General features: G+C 42.3%; 1 non-coding gene and 1 pseudogene across 1 annotated transcript; both read left to right on the top strand.

Moving 5' to 3' along the window:
* Window positions 1–625: 625 nt before the first annotated feature.
* Window positions 626–804, top strand: LOC119562838. Its single transcript, XR_005222068.1, has one exon. It is a non-coding gene; the product is annotated as a 5.8S ribosomal RNA (ribosomal RNA).
* A 401-nt stretch (window positions 805–1,205) lies between these two features.
* LOC119562854 lies at window positions 1,206–10,674 on the top strand (annotated as a pseudogene).
* Window positions 10,675–15,000: the final 4,326 nt, after the last annotated feature.

Raw genomic sequence — 15,000 nt, 5'->3', positions numbered from 1 at the left:
GTTTTTATTATAATAATATAATATATTATAGTAATACAAATAAAATATAAATTGCCAAAAATATGATCTTTTATAGATCAAATATAAAATTTCGAACAAGCAAATCGAAATAATAATTGTAATAATAAATATATTATTGCATTAAATAAGAGATAAATAAATAAGCAAAAGCAAACAAATAACAAATTCGAACAAGCAAATCGAAATTATTAAATTTATTTAATATTATTATTATATTGTATATTAAATGCAATTAATTAATAAAACACTGTGTGTATATGGACCATAATATACACGCGTTGCGATATGTATTGTTCATCTCAGTTATGCGCATACATTGGATAATGCAACAACCTAAAATGTACAATGTTGTACCTGATTATTACAGGTTAATGTTTTATATAAATTTCAATATATATCGCTAAAAAAAAGTATTAATACCGTAAATGCCATTTAAAAAATACTTGATATATTATTGGTTATATGAAACTAAGACATTTCGCAGCATTCGTTTTAGGTATAAAAATCAATTTATTGAAGGAATTGATATATGCCAGTAAAATGGTGTATTTTTAATTTCTTTCAATAAAAACATATATGACAAAATTACCAAACCAATATATAAAACTCTAAGCGGTGGATCACTCGGCTCATGGGTCGATGAAGAACGCAGCAAACTGTGCGTCATCGTGTGAACTGCAGGACACATGAACATCGACATTTTGAACGCATATCGCAGTCCATGCTGTTATGTACTTTAATTAATTTTATAGTGCTGCTTGGACTACATATGGTTGAGGGTTGTAAGACTATGCTAATTAAGTTGTTTATATAAATTTTATAATGAAATTTTATAAGCATATGGTATATTATTGGATAATAATAATTTAATTATTATATTATTCATAATATTAACAAATATATGAAAAACATTATCTCACATTAGTAAATAATTTGAATGTGAAAAACGAAGAGAAATATTTTCTTTTTCAATCAAATAATACTGAGAAATGTCTAGCATAAAAAATTTATCTAGAATTGTCTCTTATTAAAGATTAGTAAATAGAAAGCCGTTGACAATATTATTATTCTTCGTTGATTCGTTAGACCAAACAAATGCCATACAAATATATAAAATATATAACGAATTTAATAAAATGTTTTATCATTATATATAAAGAATTAATTGCAAAAAAAGTTATACACAACCTCAACTCATATGGGACTACCCCCTGAATTTAAGCATATTAATTAGGGGAGGAAAAGAAACTAACCAGGATTTTCTTAGTAGCGGCGAGCGAAAAGAAATCAGTTCAGCACTAAGTCACTTTGTCTATATGGCAAATGTGAGATGCAGTGTATGGAGCGTCAATATTCTAGTATGAGAAATTAACGATTTAAGTCCTTCTTAAATGAGGCCATTTACCCATAGAGGGTGCCAGGCCCGTATAACGTTAATGATTACTAGATGATGTTTCCAAAGAGTCGTGTTGCTTGATAGTGCAGCACTAAGTGGGTGGTAAACTCCATCTAAAACTAAATATAACCATGAGACCGATAGTAAACAAGTACCGTGAGGGAAAGTTGAAAAGAACTCTGAATAGAGAGTTAAACAGTACGTGAAACTGCTTAGAGGTTAAGCCCGATGAACCTGAATATCCGTTATGGAAAATTCATCATTAAAATTGTAATATTTAAACAATATTATGATAATAGTGTGCATTTTTTCCATATAAGGACATTGTAATCTATTAGCATACAAAATTTATCATAAAATATAACTTATAGTTTATTCAAATTAATTTGCTTGCATTTTAACACAGAATAAATGTTATTAATTTGATAAAGTGCTGATAGATTTATATGAATACAGTGCGTTAATTTTTCGGAATTATATAATGGCATAATTATCATTGATTTTTGTGTTTATTATATGCACTTGTATGATTAACAATGCGAAAGATTCAGGATACCTTCGGGACCCGTCTTGAAACACGGACCAAGGAGTCTAACATATGTGCAAGTTATTGGGATATAAACCTAATAGCGTAATTAACTTGACTAATAATGGGATTAGTTTTTTAACTATTTATAGCTAATTAACACAATCCCGGGGCGTTCTATATAGTTATGTATAATGATATTTATATTATTTATGCCTCTAACTGGAACGTACCTTGAGCATATATGCTGTGACCCGAAAGATGGTGAACTATACTTGATCAGGTTGAAGTCAGGGGAAACCCTGATGGAAGACCGAAACAGTTCTGACGTGCAAATCGATTGTCAGAATTGAGTATAGGGGCGAAAGACCAATCGAACCATCTAGTAGCTGGTTCCTTCCGAAGTTTCCCTCAGGATAGCTGGTGCATTTTAATGTTATATAAAATAATCTTATCTGGTAAAGCGAATGATTAGAGGCCTTAGGGTCGAAACGATCTTAACCTATTCTCAAACTTTAAATGGGTAAGAACCTTAACTTTCTTGATATGAAGTTCAAGGTTATGATATAATGTGCCCAGTGGGCCACTTTTGGTAAGCAGAACTGGCGCTGTGGGATGAACCAAACGTAATGTTACGGTGCCCAAATTAACAACTCATGCAGATACCATGAAAGGCGTTGGTTGCTTAAAACAGCAGGACGGTGATCATGGAAGTCGAAATCCGCTAAGGAGTGTGTAACAACTCACCTGCCGAAGCAACTAGCCCTTAAAATGGATGGCGCTTAAGTTGTATACCTATACATTACCGCTAAAGTAGATGATTTATATTACTTGTGATATAAATTTTGAAACTTTAGTGAGTAGGAAGGTACAATGGTATGCGTAGAAGTGTTTGGCGTAAGCCTGCATGGAGCTGCCATTGGTACAGATCTTGGTGGTAGTAGCAAATAATCGAATGAGACCTTGGAGGACTGAAGTGGAGAAGGGTTTCGTGTGAACAGTGGTTGATCACGAGTTAGTCGGTCCTAAGTTCAAGGCGAAAGCCGAAAATTTTCAAGTAAAACACAAATGCCATACAAATATAATTATATTATATAAATCAAGCTAATTAATATACTTGAATAATTTTGAACGAAAGGGAATACGGTTCCAATTCCGTAACCTGTTGAGTATCCGTTTGTTATTAAATATGGGCCTCGTGCTCATCCTGGCAACAGGAACGACCATAAAGAAGCCGTCGAGAGATATCGGAAGAGTTTTCTTTTCTGTTTTATAGCCGTACTACCATGGAAGTCTTTCGCAGAGAGATATGGTAGATGGGCTAGAAGAGCATGACATATACTGTTGTGTCGATATTTTCTCCTCGGACCTTGAAAATTTATGGTGGGGACACGCAAACTTCTCAACAGGCCGTACCAATATCCGCAGCTGGTCTCCAAGGTGAAGAGTCTCTAGTCGATAGAATAATGTAGGTAAGGGAAGTCGGCAAATTAGATCCGTAACTTCGGGATAAGGATTGGCTCTGAAGATTGAGATAGTCGGGCTTGATTGGGAAACAATAACATGGTTTATGTGCTCGTTCTGGGTAAATAGAGTGTCTGGCATTTATGTTGGTCACTTGTTCCCCGGATAGTTTAGTTACGTAGCCAATTGTGGAACTTTCTTGCTAAAATTTTTAAGAATACTAATTGGGTTAAACCAATTAGTTCTTATTAATTATAACGATTATCAATTAACAATCAATTCAGAACTGGCACGGACTTGGGGAATCCGACTGTCTAATTAAAACAAAGCATTGTGATGGCCCTAGCGGGTGTTGACACAATGTGATTTCTGCCCAGTGCTCTGAATGTCAAAGTGAAGAAATTCAAGTAAGCGCGGGTCAACGGCGGGAGTAACTATGACTCTCTTAAGGTAGCCAAATGCCTCGTCATCTAATTAGTGACGCGCATGAATGGATTAACGAGATTCCTACTGTCCCTATCTACACAGTCGGTGTTTGGTTGCTCGCGAGAACAGACGTGTTTTTCCGTACGCTCCGCGAGTAAAGTGCATTTAGGCAGTAAAACAACAGGTACATTGTTGAAAATAGTGCGAAAATTCGTGTTTCGTGCTTGCGAACACAGTGCGTGTGTTTTCCGTTTGAAATTCTGCGGAAATCGGGCGATATTCGCGTTTTTCTTTTTGGAAATTTTCCATTAAGACACGTGTGTCGCGAGAGAGGCGCTCTCTCGAGAGAGGCGTTTGCCTAATTTAGGCACATTTTGTCGCCCACAGCTGTGCGGTTTGTGTCTCCGCTGAACTTGGATCAGCTGATCAGCTGACCGAGCTTTTGAGAACCAGCTGATAGGAAGGGGTAAGTCTCGAATATCAAAGAGCTTACTTAGTAAGGCCGATAACCGGCAGATGGCGCCACCAAAAATGGTGGTCGACGAGTCCGGGAGCGAAAGTGCGAGCAGCCGTGGAAGCAGCTCGGGCAGAGGGCGCGCCAGAGGCAAGCGCAACAAAGCGCCGCTGAGGGAGGCCTCGAGGTGCAAAGTGTTGGCGCTGGATGCAACCGCCGCTGCCCCTGCCGACGCCTTTGCCGCTGCCCCCGCCGCTGCCCCCGCCGCTGACGCTGCCGCAGTCGCAGCCGCTGCCGCTGCCGCAGCCGCTGCCGCTGCCGCCGCCGCTGCCCCCGCCGCTGCCCCCGCCGCTGCCCCCGCCGACGCTGCCACAGTCGCAGCCGCTGCTGATGGAGGGACCTTCGTCGTGCCAGCCAGCATAGAGAAATCCTTCTCGGACAGGGAATGGAGGGGAAACGGAGCCGTTGCTGCCGAGATGGGCGACATCCGTGCGGATATCCTGAGGATGTCCCACGTAGCGAGCCCTACCGTGAGCATTAAGACGCAGTTGTTGGCAAACCGCTACGAGGAGGTCGTCGGAGCCCTGCTGATCCGCATCGGAGTGCTGGAGGATCGCTTGAAGAGGCAGACACCGGTCGCCTCGGCCGCCTCATATGCAGCCACCGCTGCTAGAGGCGCGCACCTAGTCGCCTCACCTGCTGCCCCTGTTGCCCCCCTTGCCCCCGTACCCGCACCGCGGAAGATTCGGGAGACATGGTCGGCTGTCGTTGCGTGCGACGACCCGGCCCTGTCAGGCAGGCAAATCGCTGAGAAGATCCGCAAGGAGGTAGCGCCCGCTCTGGGCGTACGAGTACACGAGGTGCGTGAGCTGAAGCGGGGCGGCGCGATCATTCGCACGCCTTCGCAGGCGGAGATGACGAAGGTCGTCGCCTCCGCAAAGTTCGCCGAGGTGGGCCTGAAGGTGTCGAGGAACACCGCTGCGAAGCCGCGTGTTACGGTCCAGGATGTGGACACCTCCGTGGGACCGGACGAGTTTATGATGGAGCTCAGGGAGAAGAACTTCGAAGAGATGAGCCTCAAGGAGTTCCAGAAGGCGGTTGTCCTGGCGACCAAGCCCTGGTCAGCTGCTGACGGTGCCACAATCAATGTGACGCTGGAGGTAGACGACCAGGCGCTGGCCGTTCTCGAGGGCGGGAGAGTATACATTAAGTGGTTTTCCTACCGCTGCCGCTCTCAGGTGCGAACCTACGCGTGCCACCGATGCCTTGGCTTTGACCACAAGGTCAATGAGTGTCGGTACGCCCGAGAGAAGCAGGTCTGCCGCCAGTGCGGACAGAACGACCACGTCGCGGCGAAGTGCAGAAATGCGGTGGACTGCCGCAACTGCCGTCACAAGGGTATGCCCTCGGGGCATTATATGCTTTCGGGTGGCTGCCCGATATACGGCGCGCTGCTAGCCAGGGTGCAAGCTAGACATTGATAATGTTTAGCTTCATCCAAGCGAATTGTGGTCGAGGCCGTTGCGCTGTCATCGAGCTTGCCAAGCAGATGAGAGATGCTGGCCACCTGTTCGCACTAGTCCAGGAGCCCTACGTGGACGCTGGCAAGCGACTCACTGGACTGCCTGGAGGAATGAGGATATTCGCCGATAGGAGGAAGAAAGCTGCCATCATCGTGGACGACCCATCTGCCATCTGCATGCCCATCGAGGCTTTGACGACGGACTACGGAGTGTGCGTGAGTGTCACAGGAAGATATGGCACAATCTTTCTGGCCTCCGTATACTGCCAGCATCTAGCTGCTCTGGAGCCCTACACTGACTACCTGGATACGGTTCTGCTATTAGCTAGCAGAACACCGACAATCCTCGGACTTGATGCTAACGCAGTCTCCCCTATGTGGTTCAGCAAATCCCCAGACAACTCTGGAGACCGCCTGAACCGCGAACGGGGACAGCTCATGAACGAGTGGATAATCGCAAGCGGTGCCAGTGTACTGAATACGGCCAGCCAGGTGTTCACGTTCGATAATCACCGCTCTAGAAGTGATATCGACGTGACCTTCGCCAACGAAGCGGCGCGAGTATGGGCAACCTACGATTGGAGAGTTGACTTCTGGGAGCTGAGTGACCACAACATTATCACTGTTGAGGTTACTCCAGATCCGAGCAGTACCGTTGAGAGCCTAGCTCCGGTACCGCAATGGAAGCTCTCCAATGCAAGTTGGCGAAGATTCAGTGTAGAGTTAAGGAGTGCAGCACAGAGTCTCGAGGAACTGGAGGAATCGCCGTTGGACGACCATGTGTCTGCCCTTCGCTCCATCGTACACGATGTGTGCGACAGGGTGATAGGGCGCAGGATACCTGCAGCGAGGGGAAACGTAATATGGTGGAATCCTGAGCTGAGTACCAAGCGCCAAGAGGTCCGGAGACTGAGGCGTAGGCTGCAGGCAGCTCGCCGGAGTGGCACCGACGATGCTGAGCAACTTGCCGCTGGACTGAGATTTGCCTCAGGCCAGTACAAGAAGCTTATCTTGACGACAAAGGAGCAAAACTGGCGGGACTTCGTGGGACGGCACAAGGATGATCCATGGGGGCACGTATACCGAATATGCCGAGGCCGGAAGAAGACAGCCGATCTCGGATGTCTCCGGTCGAACGGCGCGCTTTCCGTAACTTGGCACGACTGCGCAAGTGTGCTTCTCCGCAACTTTTTCCCTGTTGCGGAGTCGACGACACGAGAAGACATACCCCCTGGTGCCCCACCGATCCTCGAAGCCTTCGAGGTGGCAACCAGCGTCGCGAGGCTGAGAAGCCGGCGATCGCCGGGTATGGATGGCATCACGGGCGGTATTGTCAAGGAGGTATGGCGTGCCATCCCTCAGCACCTGACGAAGCTGTACTCTCGGTGCATCTCGGAAGGATACTTTCCGGCCGAGTGGAAGCACCCGAGAGTGATACCGCTGGTAAAGGGGCCAGATAAGGACAGGAGCGATCCTGCCTCTTATCGCGGCATATGCCTTTTGCCAGTGTTCGGAAAGGCGCTTGAGGGAATCATGGTGAATCGGCTGAAGGATGTGCTACCGGATGGCTGCAGATGGCAATTCGGATTCAGGCCTGGACGCTGCGTGGAGGATGCGTGGATGCACGCCAAAAACACCGTCGCCAACAGTCGCGAGAGGAGGGTCCTTGGAATCTTTGTCGATTTCAAGGGAGCCTTCGACAACGTGGAGTGGAGTGCGGTGCTGGATCGGCTTGTCGACGTAGGCTGTCGAGAAATCGACTTGTGGAAAAGCTATTTTTCCGGCCGTAGCGCAAGCATCATCAGCAGGTATGAAGCAGCCACAGTTGCGGTTACACGGGGCTGCCCGCAAGGGTCCGTCAGTGGTCCATTTATTTGGAATTTACTGATGGATGTGCTGCTTCAGCGCTTGGAGCCACATTGTGCTCTGAGCGCGTTTGCAGATGATCTTCTGCTTTTCGTCGACGGGAATTCCCGTGCCGATCTGGAGCGGAAGGGCGAGCAGTTGATGGACATCGTGGGAGCCTGGGGAGCTGAGGTTGGAGTGAGTGTGTCAACCAGCAAGACGGCAATAATGTTGCTGAAAGGACAGCTTTCACGCACGAGGAGACCGACGGTACGGTTTGCTGGAGCAAGCCTGCCTTACGTCACCAAATGCCGGTACCTTGGCATCTTAGTCGGCGAGCGGTTGAGTTTTCTCCCGCATATCTCTGCTCTCAGAGATCGGCTGGCTGGAGTTGCCGGAGGACTAGCGCGGGTGCTTCGAGTCGATTGGGGGCTCAGCTCCCGTGCTAAGAGGACGATTTACAGCGGACTCATGGTCCCCTGTGCACTCTTTGGTGCCTCGGTCTGGTACAAGGCGGCGAGTAGGGGCAAGTCCCTTAAACTCCTCACCTCGTGCCAGAGGTCCATCCTTTTAGGATGCCTACCGGTATGCCGCACAGTGTCCACGGTGGCACTGCAGGTGCTTGCTGGTGCTCCTCCAATGGATCTGGATGCTCACAGGATCGCCGTGAAGTTCAAGCTGAGGAAGGATGTCCCCCTGGATGAGAGCGACTGGCTCCACGGACAGGACCTGTCCGTGTTGGACTGGAAAGCTAAGATGGCGCTGCTAGACGAACGTCTGCTAAATGAGTGGCAACTCAGATGGGATCGCGCGGAACACGGCTCCGTGACTCGCGAGTTTTTCCCAGAGGCAGCGTTCGTCTACAAGAGGAAAGACTTTGTCTTTACCCTCAAAGCCGGATTCTTGCTGACAGGACACGGGTCGATGAACGCATTTCTGCAAGGCAGGACCCTCAGCACCACGACCGCATGCTCATGTGGCGTGGCAAGAGAGGACTGGCGCCACATACTGTGTGAATGCCGCCTGTACAACGATTTGCGGGACCTGGATGCCCTTGGAGTCGTTCGAGACCAGGGAAGATGGATCGTCGCGGGAGTAGTCGAGACCCCAGAACGGATGCGTCTCCTAGGAGTTTTTGCCGATGCTGCCTTCTCGAGGCGAAGGATGGATGCGACGAGGGAGGAACCACAGGCGCCGGGACGTTAGTCCCACACCTCTTTTGCCGTGTGGTAGCGGCGAAGAATACTGCCACAGCCTGCCATAGCTTGTCGTAGGAGGCGACTAATATGGCAATGGTTGCCCCATCCGAGCTTGTCGGAGCTGAAGGGGTGAGGCTCACCGAGCCTGTAATTTCGGTACCACGGGTTGAGCAGCTCCAAGGCTGCTCATTGAGGTTGGCCCCCTTGTGGGAGTATCGTGGTGGCTGTGGTTGACACCTATATCGCGGGTAGAGTCCTCGGGCTCGACGTGGATGTTGCGTTATACAACTCGGGTGCTGTGACCCACAGAACAGTAGAGATTTTAGATAGATCTCGCCCCTACGCAAGGGGGAGTGCTTGCCCGACAAGTAAGTACTCGAATTGCTACTGGGGTGGATGCTATGTACATAGCTATAGCTTCTAGTCCGGGGCGTTGGTCTGGCGCTTAACCTAGACCCGTGCATTATATACTCACTTGTGGGTATATTAGAATGCCGTGGTTGTAATCCCTTCATTGTGGAACACGCCACGTAAAACAAGTTCGGAGGGATCCGAGACACACCTGTCCCTATCTACTATCTAGCGAAACCACAGCCAAGGGAACGGGCTTGGAATAATTAGCGGGGAAAGAAGACCCTTTTGAGCTTGACTCTAATCTGGCAGTGTAAGGAGACATAAGAGGTGTAGAATAAGTGGGAGATATTAGACTTCGGTTTGGTATCGCCAATGAAATACCACTACTCTTATTGTTTCCTTACTTACTTGATTAAATGGAACGTGTATCATTTCCTAGCCATTATACGGATATATTTATTATATCTTATGGTATTGGGTTTTGATGCAAGCTTCTTGATCAAAGTATCACGAGTTTGTTATATAATCGCAAACAAATTCTTTAATAAAACGGTGCATTTATGTATTTTTGATTTGAAAATTTGGTATAACTCCAATTACTCAGGTATGATCCAATTCAAGGACATTGCCAGGTAGGGAGTTTGACTGGGGCGGTACATCTCTCAAATAATAACGGAGGTGTCCCAAGGCCAGCTCAGTGCGGACAGAAACCACACATAGAGCAAAAGGGCAAATGCTGACTTGATCTCGGTGTTCAGTACACACAGGGACAGCAAAAGCTCGGCCTATCGATCCTTTTGGTTTAAAGAGTTTTTAACAAGAGGTGTCAGAAAAGTTACCATAGGGATAACTGGCTTGTGGCGGCCAAGCGTTCATAGCGACGTCGCTTTTTGATCCTTCGATGTCGGCTCTTCCTATCATTGTGAAGCAAAATTCACCAAGCGTTGGATTGTTCACCCATGCAAGGGAACGTGAGCTGGGTTTAGACCGTCGTGAGACAGGTTAGTTTTACCCTACTAATGACAAAACGTTGTTGCGACAGCATTCCTGCGTAGTACGAGAGGAACCGCAGGTACGGACCAATGGCACAATACTTGTTCGAGCGAACAGTGGTATGACGCTACGTCCGTTGGATTATGCCTGAACGCCTCTAAGGTCGTATCCGTGCTGGACTGCAATGATAAATAAGGGGCAATTTGCATTGTATGGCTTCTAAACCATTTAAAGTTTATAATTTACTTTATAAACGACAATGGATGTGATGCCAATGTAATTTGTAACATAGTAAATTGGGAGGATCTTTGATCACCTGATGCCGCGCTAGTTACATATAAAAGCATTATTTAATACAATGACAAAGCCTAGAATCAATTGTAAACGACTTTTGTAACAGGCAAGGTGTTGTAAGTGGTTGAGCAGCTGCCATACTGCGATCCACTGAAGCTTATCCTTTGCTTGATGATTCGATAATAAAGATGTTGCAAGCGGGCATAATCATTATGCTTGCTTGCAGCATCGCACGCCACTTTGTTTGTGGTGTGTAAGGTAGGGAAGAAGAAATATAAAAGACCTAAATTGGAAACATCAATATATAAGTAAATATTGAACAAACAAAATGTATCGTCATCTTATTAGTGACGCGATGATAAAGTGGCAAACATATTCCATGTATAAATATTCCTATGGTATTAAAATTCAAGTAAAGAGGACATATATAAAAGTTTGTATATATGGTTCATTCAATGGTAGCAGCGGTTGGTTGGTTGGTGTCTGCTCCTCTTATTGTTCAAAACTTATGTTATGGTAGCAAGTCTATATCGTCATATTATTAGTGACGCGAAAAAGTAGTGGCAAAACATATTCCATGTATAAATAAATATTCCTATGGTATTGAAATTCAAGTAAAGAGGCCATTCAAGTAAAGAGGACTTATATAAATATAAGTATATATAATGGTAGCAGCGCGGTTGGTTGGTTGGTGTGTCTGCTCCTCTTATTGTTCAAAACTTATGTTATGGTAGCAAGACTGTATCGTCATATTATTAGTGACGCGAAAAAGTAGTGGCAAAACATATTCCATGTATAAATATTCCTATGGTATTGAAATTCAACTAAAGAGGACATATAAAATTACTATCAATGGTAGCAGTGGTTGGTTGGTTGGTGGTTGGTTGGCGGCTGCTCCTATTATTGTTCAAGACTTATGTTATGGTAGCAAGTCTGTATCGTCATATTAATTATTAGTGACGCGAAAAAGTAGTGGAAATCATATTCCATGTATAAATAGATTCCTATGGTAATGAAATTTTCAAGTAAAGAGAGGACCATTCAAGTAAGAGGACATATAAAAAGTAAGTATATGTTCCTCCAATGGTAGCAGTGGTTGGTTGGTTGGCGGCTGATCCTCTTATTGTTCAAAACTTATTTTATCAATATGAGTTTGGCAATACAATAAAGAAGACCAATCTAATCCATATAAAACTAAATGTATTATATGGATATGCTTAGGAAACCCATATATTCATAAAAAAAAATTATGTATAGAAAATTATACATATATCTTTTATATAAATGAATCGTATGGATATCGCCTTATGGTAGGTATAATAACTTTTTAAGGCATAATAATGTATAATATAGAAAATATACATTGAAATATAAATGCATTTTTATAGATATGGCGGCATATAAGTGCCATATACACAAGAATAAATAATAGAATTTACCAATATATAATTAAAATGAGATATATAAACCTAGTGAGGGGCTGCACTAGTATATGAATCGTATGAGGCATATAAATGCCATATATATAGAAATAAATTGTATATCAATGATATAACAATTATAAACCTAGTGAGGGGCGGCACTAGTGAATGAATCGTATGGATATGGCTTATAGGTATAATACCTATAAGGCATAATAATGTATAATATAATAAATATACATTAAGATATGAATGGATTGTATAAATATGGCATAGAAATGCCATATACATAAGAATAAATGGTAGAATTTACCCATATATCACTGAAACACGATATATAAACCTAGTGATAGCTGGCACTAGTACTGTAAACAGGCACGCAATAGTGCGTGGGGTAAAAAACTACTATAGGGAGGTGGTCGTTGGCGGGCCCCTCCTCGTATTGGTCAAAACTTATGTTATGCATATGAATTTGTCAATACTATATAGAACGCCAAGCATATCCATATAAACTATGGATATGCATAGAAATCCATACAAAAGTAAAAAAAAATTATGTATAGAAAAATATACATATATTTATATAAGTGAATCGTATGGATATGGCTTATAGGTATAATACCTATAAGGCATAATAATGTATAACAAGTAAATATACATTGAAATGTGAATGCATTGTATGGATATGGCATATAAATGCCATATATATAGAAATAAATTGTATATCAATGATATAACAATTATAAACCTAGTGAGGGGCGGCACTAGTGAATGAATCGTATGGATATGGCTTATAGGTATAATACCTATAAGGCATAATAATGTATAATATAATAAATATACATTAAGATATGAATGGATTGTATAAATATGGCATAGAAATGCCATATACATAAGAATAAATGGTAGAATTTACCCATATATCACTGAAACACGATATATAAACCTAGTGATAGCTGGCACTAGTACTGTAAACAGGCACGCAATAGTGCGTGGGGTAAAAAACTACTATAGGGAGGTGGTCGTTGGCGGGCCCCTCCTCGTATTGGTCAAAACTTATGTTATGCATATGAATTTGTCAATACTATATAGAACGCCAAGCATATCCATATAAACTATGGATATGCATAGAAAATCCATACAAAAGTAAAAAAAAATTATGTATAGAAAAATATACATATATTTATATAAGTGAATCGTATGGATATGGCTTATAGGTATAATACCTATAAGGCATAATAATGTATAACAAGTAAATATACATTGAAATGTGAATGCATTGTATGGATATGGCATATAAATGCCATATATATAGAAATAAATTGTATATCAATGATATAACAATTATAAACCTAGTGAGGGGCGGCACTAGTGAATGAATCGTATGGATATGGCTTATAGGTATAATACCTATAAGGCATAATAATGTATAATATAATAAATATACATTAAGATATGAATGGATTGTATAAATATGGCATAGAAATGCCATATACATAAGAATAAATGGTAGAATTTACCCATATATCACTGAAACACGATATATAAACCTAGTGATAGCTGGCACTAGTACTGTAAACAGGCACGCAATAGTGCGTGGGGTAAAAAACTACTATAGGGAGGTGGTCGTTGGCGGGCCCCTCCTCGTATTGGTCAAAACTTATGTTATGCATATGAATTTGTCAATACTATATAGAACGCCAAGCATATCCATATAAACTATGGATATGCATAGAAAACCATACAAAAGTAAAAAAAAATTATGTATAGAAAAATATACATATATTTATATAAGTGAATCGTATGGATATGGCTTATAGGTATAATACCTATAAGGCATAATAATGTATAACAAGTAAATATACATTGAAATGTGAATGCATTGTATGGATATGGCATATAAATGCCATATATATAGAAATAAATTGTATATCAATGATATAACAATTATAAACCTAGTGAGGGGCGGCACTAGTGAATGAATCGTATGGATATGGCTTATAGGTATAATACCTATAAGGCATAATAATGTATAATATAATAAATATACATTAAGATATGAATGGATTGTATAAATATGGCATAGAAATGCCATATACATAAGAATAAATGGTAGAATTTACCCATATATCACTGAAACACGATATATAAACCTAGTGATAGCTGGCACTAGTACTGTAAACAGGCACGCAATAGTGCGTGGGGTAAAAAACTACTATAGGGAGGTGGTCGTTGGCGGGCCCCTCCTCGTATTGGTCAAAACTTATGTTATGCATATGAATTTGTCAATACTATATAGAACGCCAAGCATATCCATATAAACTATGGATATGCATAGAAAATCCATACAAAAGTAAAAAAAAATTATGTATAGAAAAATATACATATATTTATATAAGTGAATCGTATGGATATGGCTTATAGGTATAATACCTATAAGGCATAATAATGTATAACAAGTAAATATACATTGAAATGTGAATGCATTGTATGGATATGGCATATAAATGCCATATATATAGAAATAAATTGTATATCAATGATATAACAATTATAAACCTAGTGAGGGGCGGCACTAGTGAATGAATCGTATGGATATGGCTTATAGGTATAATACCTATAAGGCATAATAATGTATAATATAATAAATATACATTAAGATATGAATGGATTGTATAAATATGGCATAGAAATGCCATATACATAAGAATAAATGGTAGAATTTACCCATATATCACTGAAACACGATATATAAACCTAGTGATAGCTGGCACTAGTACTGTAAACAGGCACGCAATAGTGCGTGGGGTAAAAAACTACTATAGGGAGGTGGTCGTTGGCGGGCCCCTCCTCGTATTGGTCAAAACTTATGTTATGCATATGAATTTGTCAATACTATATAGAACGCCAAGCATATCCATATAAACTATGGATATGCATAGAAAATCCATACAAAAGTAAAAAAAAATTATGTATAGAAAAATATACATATATTTATATAAGTGAATCGTATGGATATGGCTTATAGGTATAATACCTATAAGGCATAATAATGTATAACAAGTAAATATACATTGAAATGTGA

This window comes from Drosophila subpulchrella, unplaced genomic scaffold (genome assembly GCF_014743375.2).
Source record: "Drosophila subpulchrella strain 33 F10 #4 breed RU33 unplaced genomic scaffold, RU_Dsub_v1.1 Primary Assembly Seq98, whole genome shotgun sequence".
NCBI lineage: Eukaryota > Metazoa > Arthropoda > Insecta > Diptera > Drosophilidae > Drosophila > Drosophila subpulchrella.
This window is presented reverse-complemented; position numbering and strand designations above follow the sequence as displayed.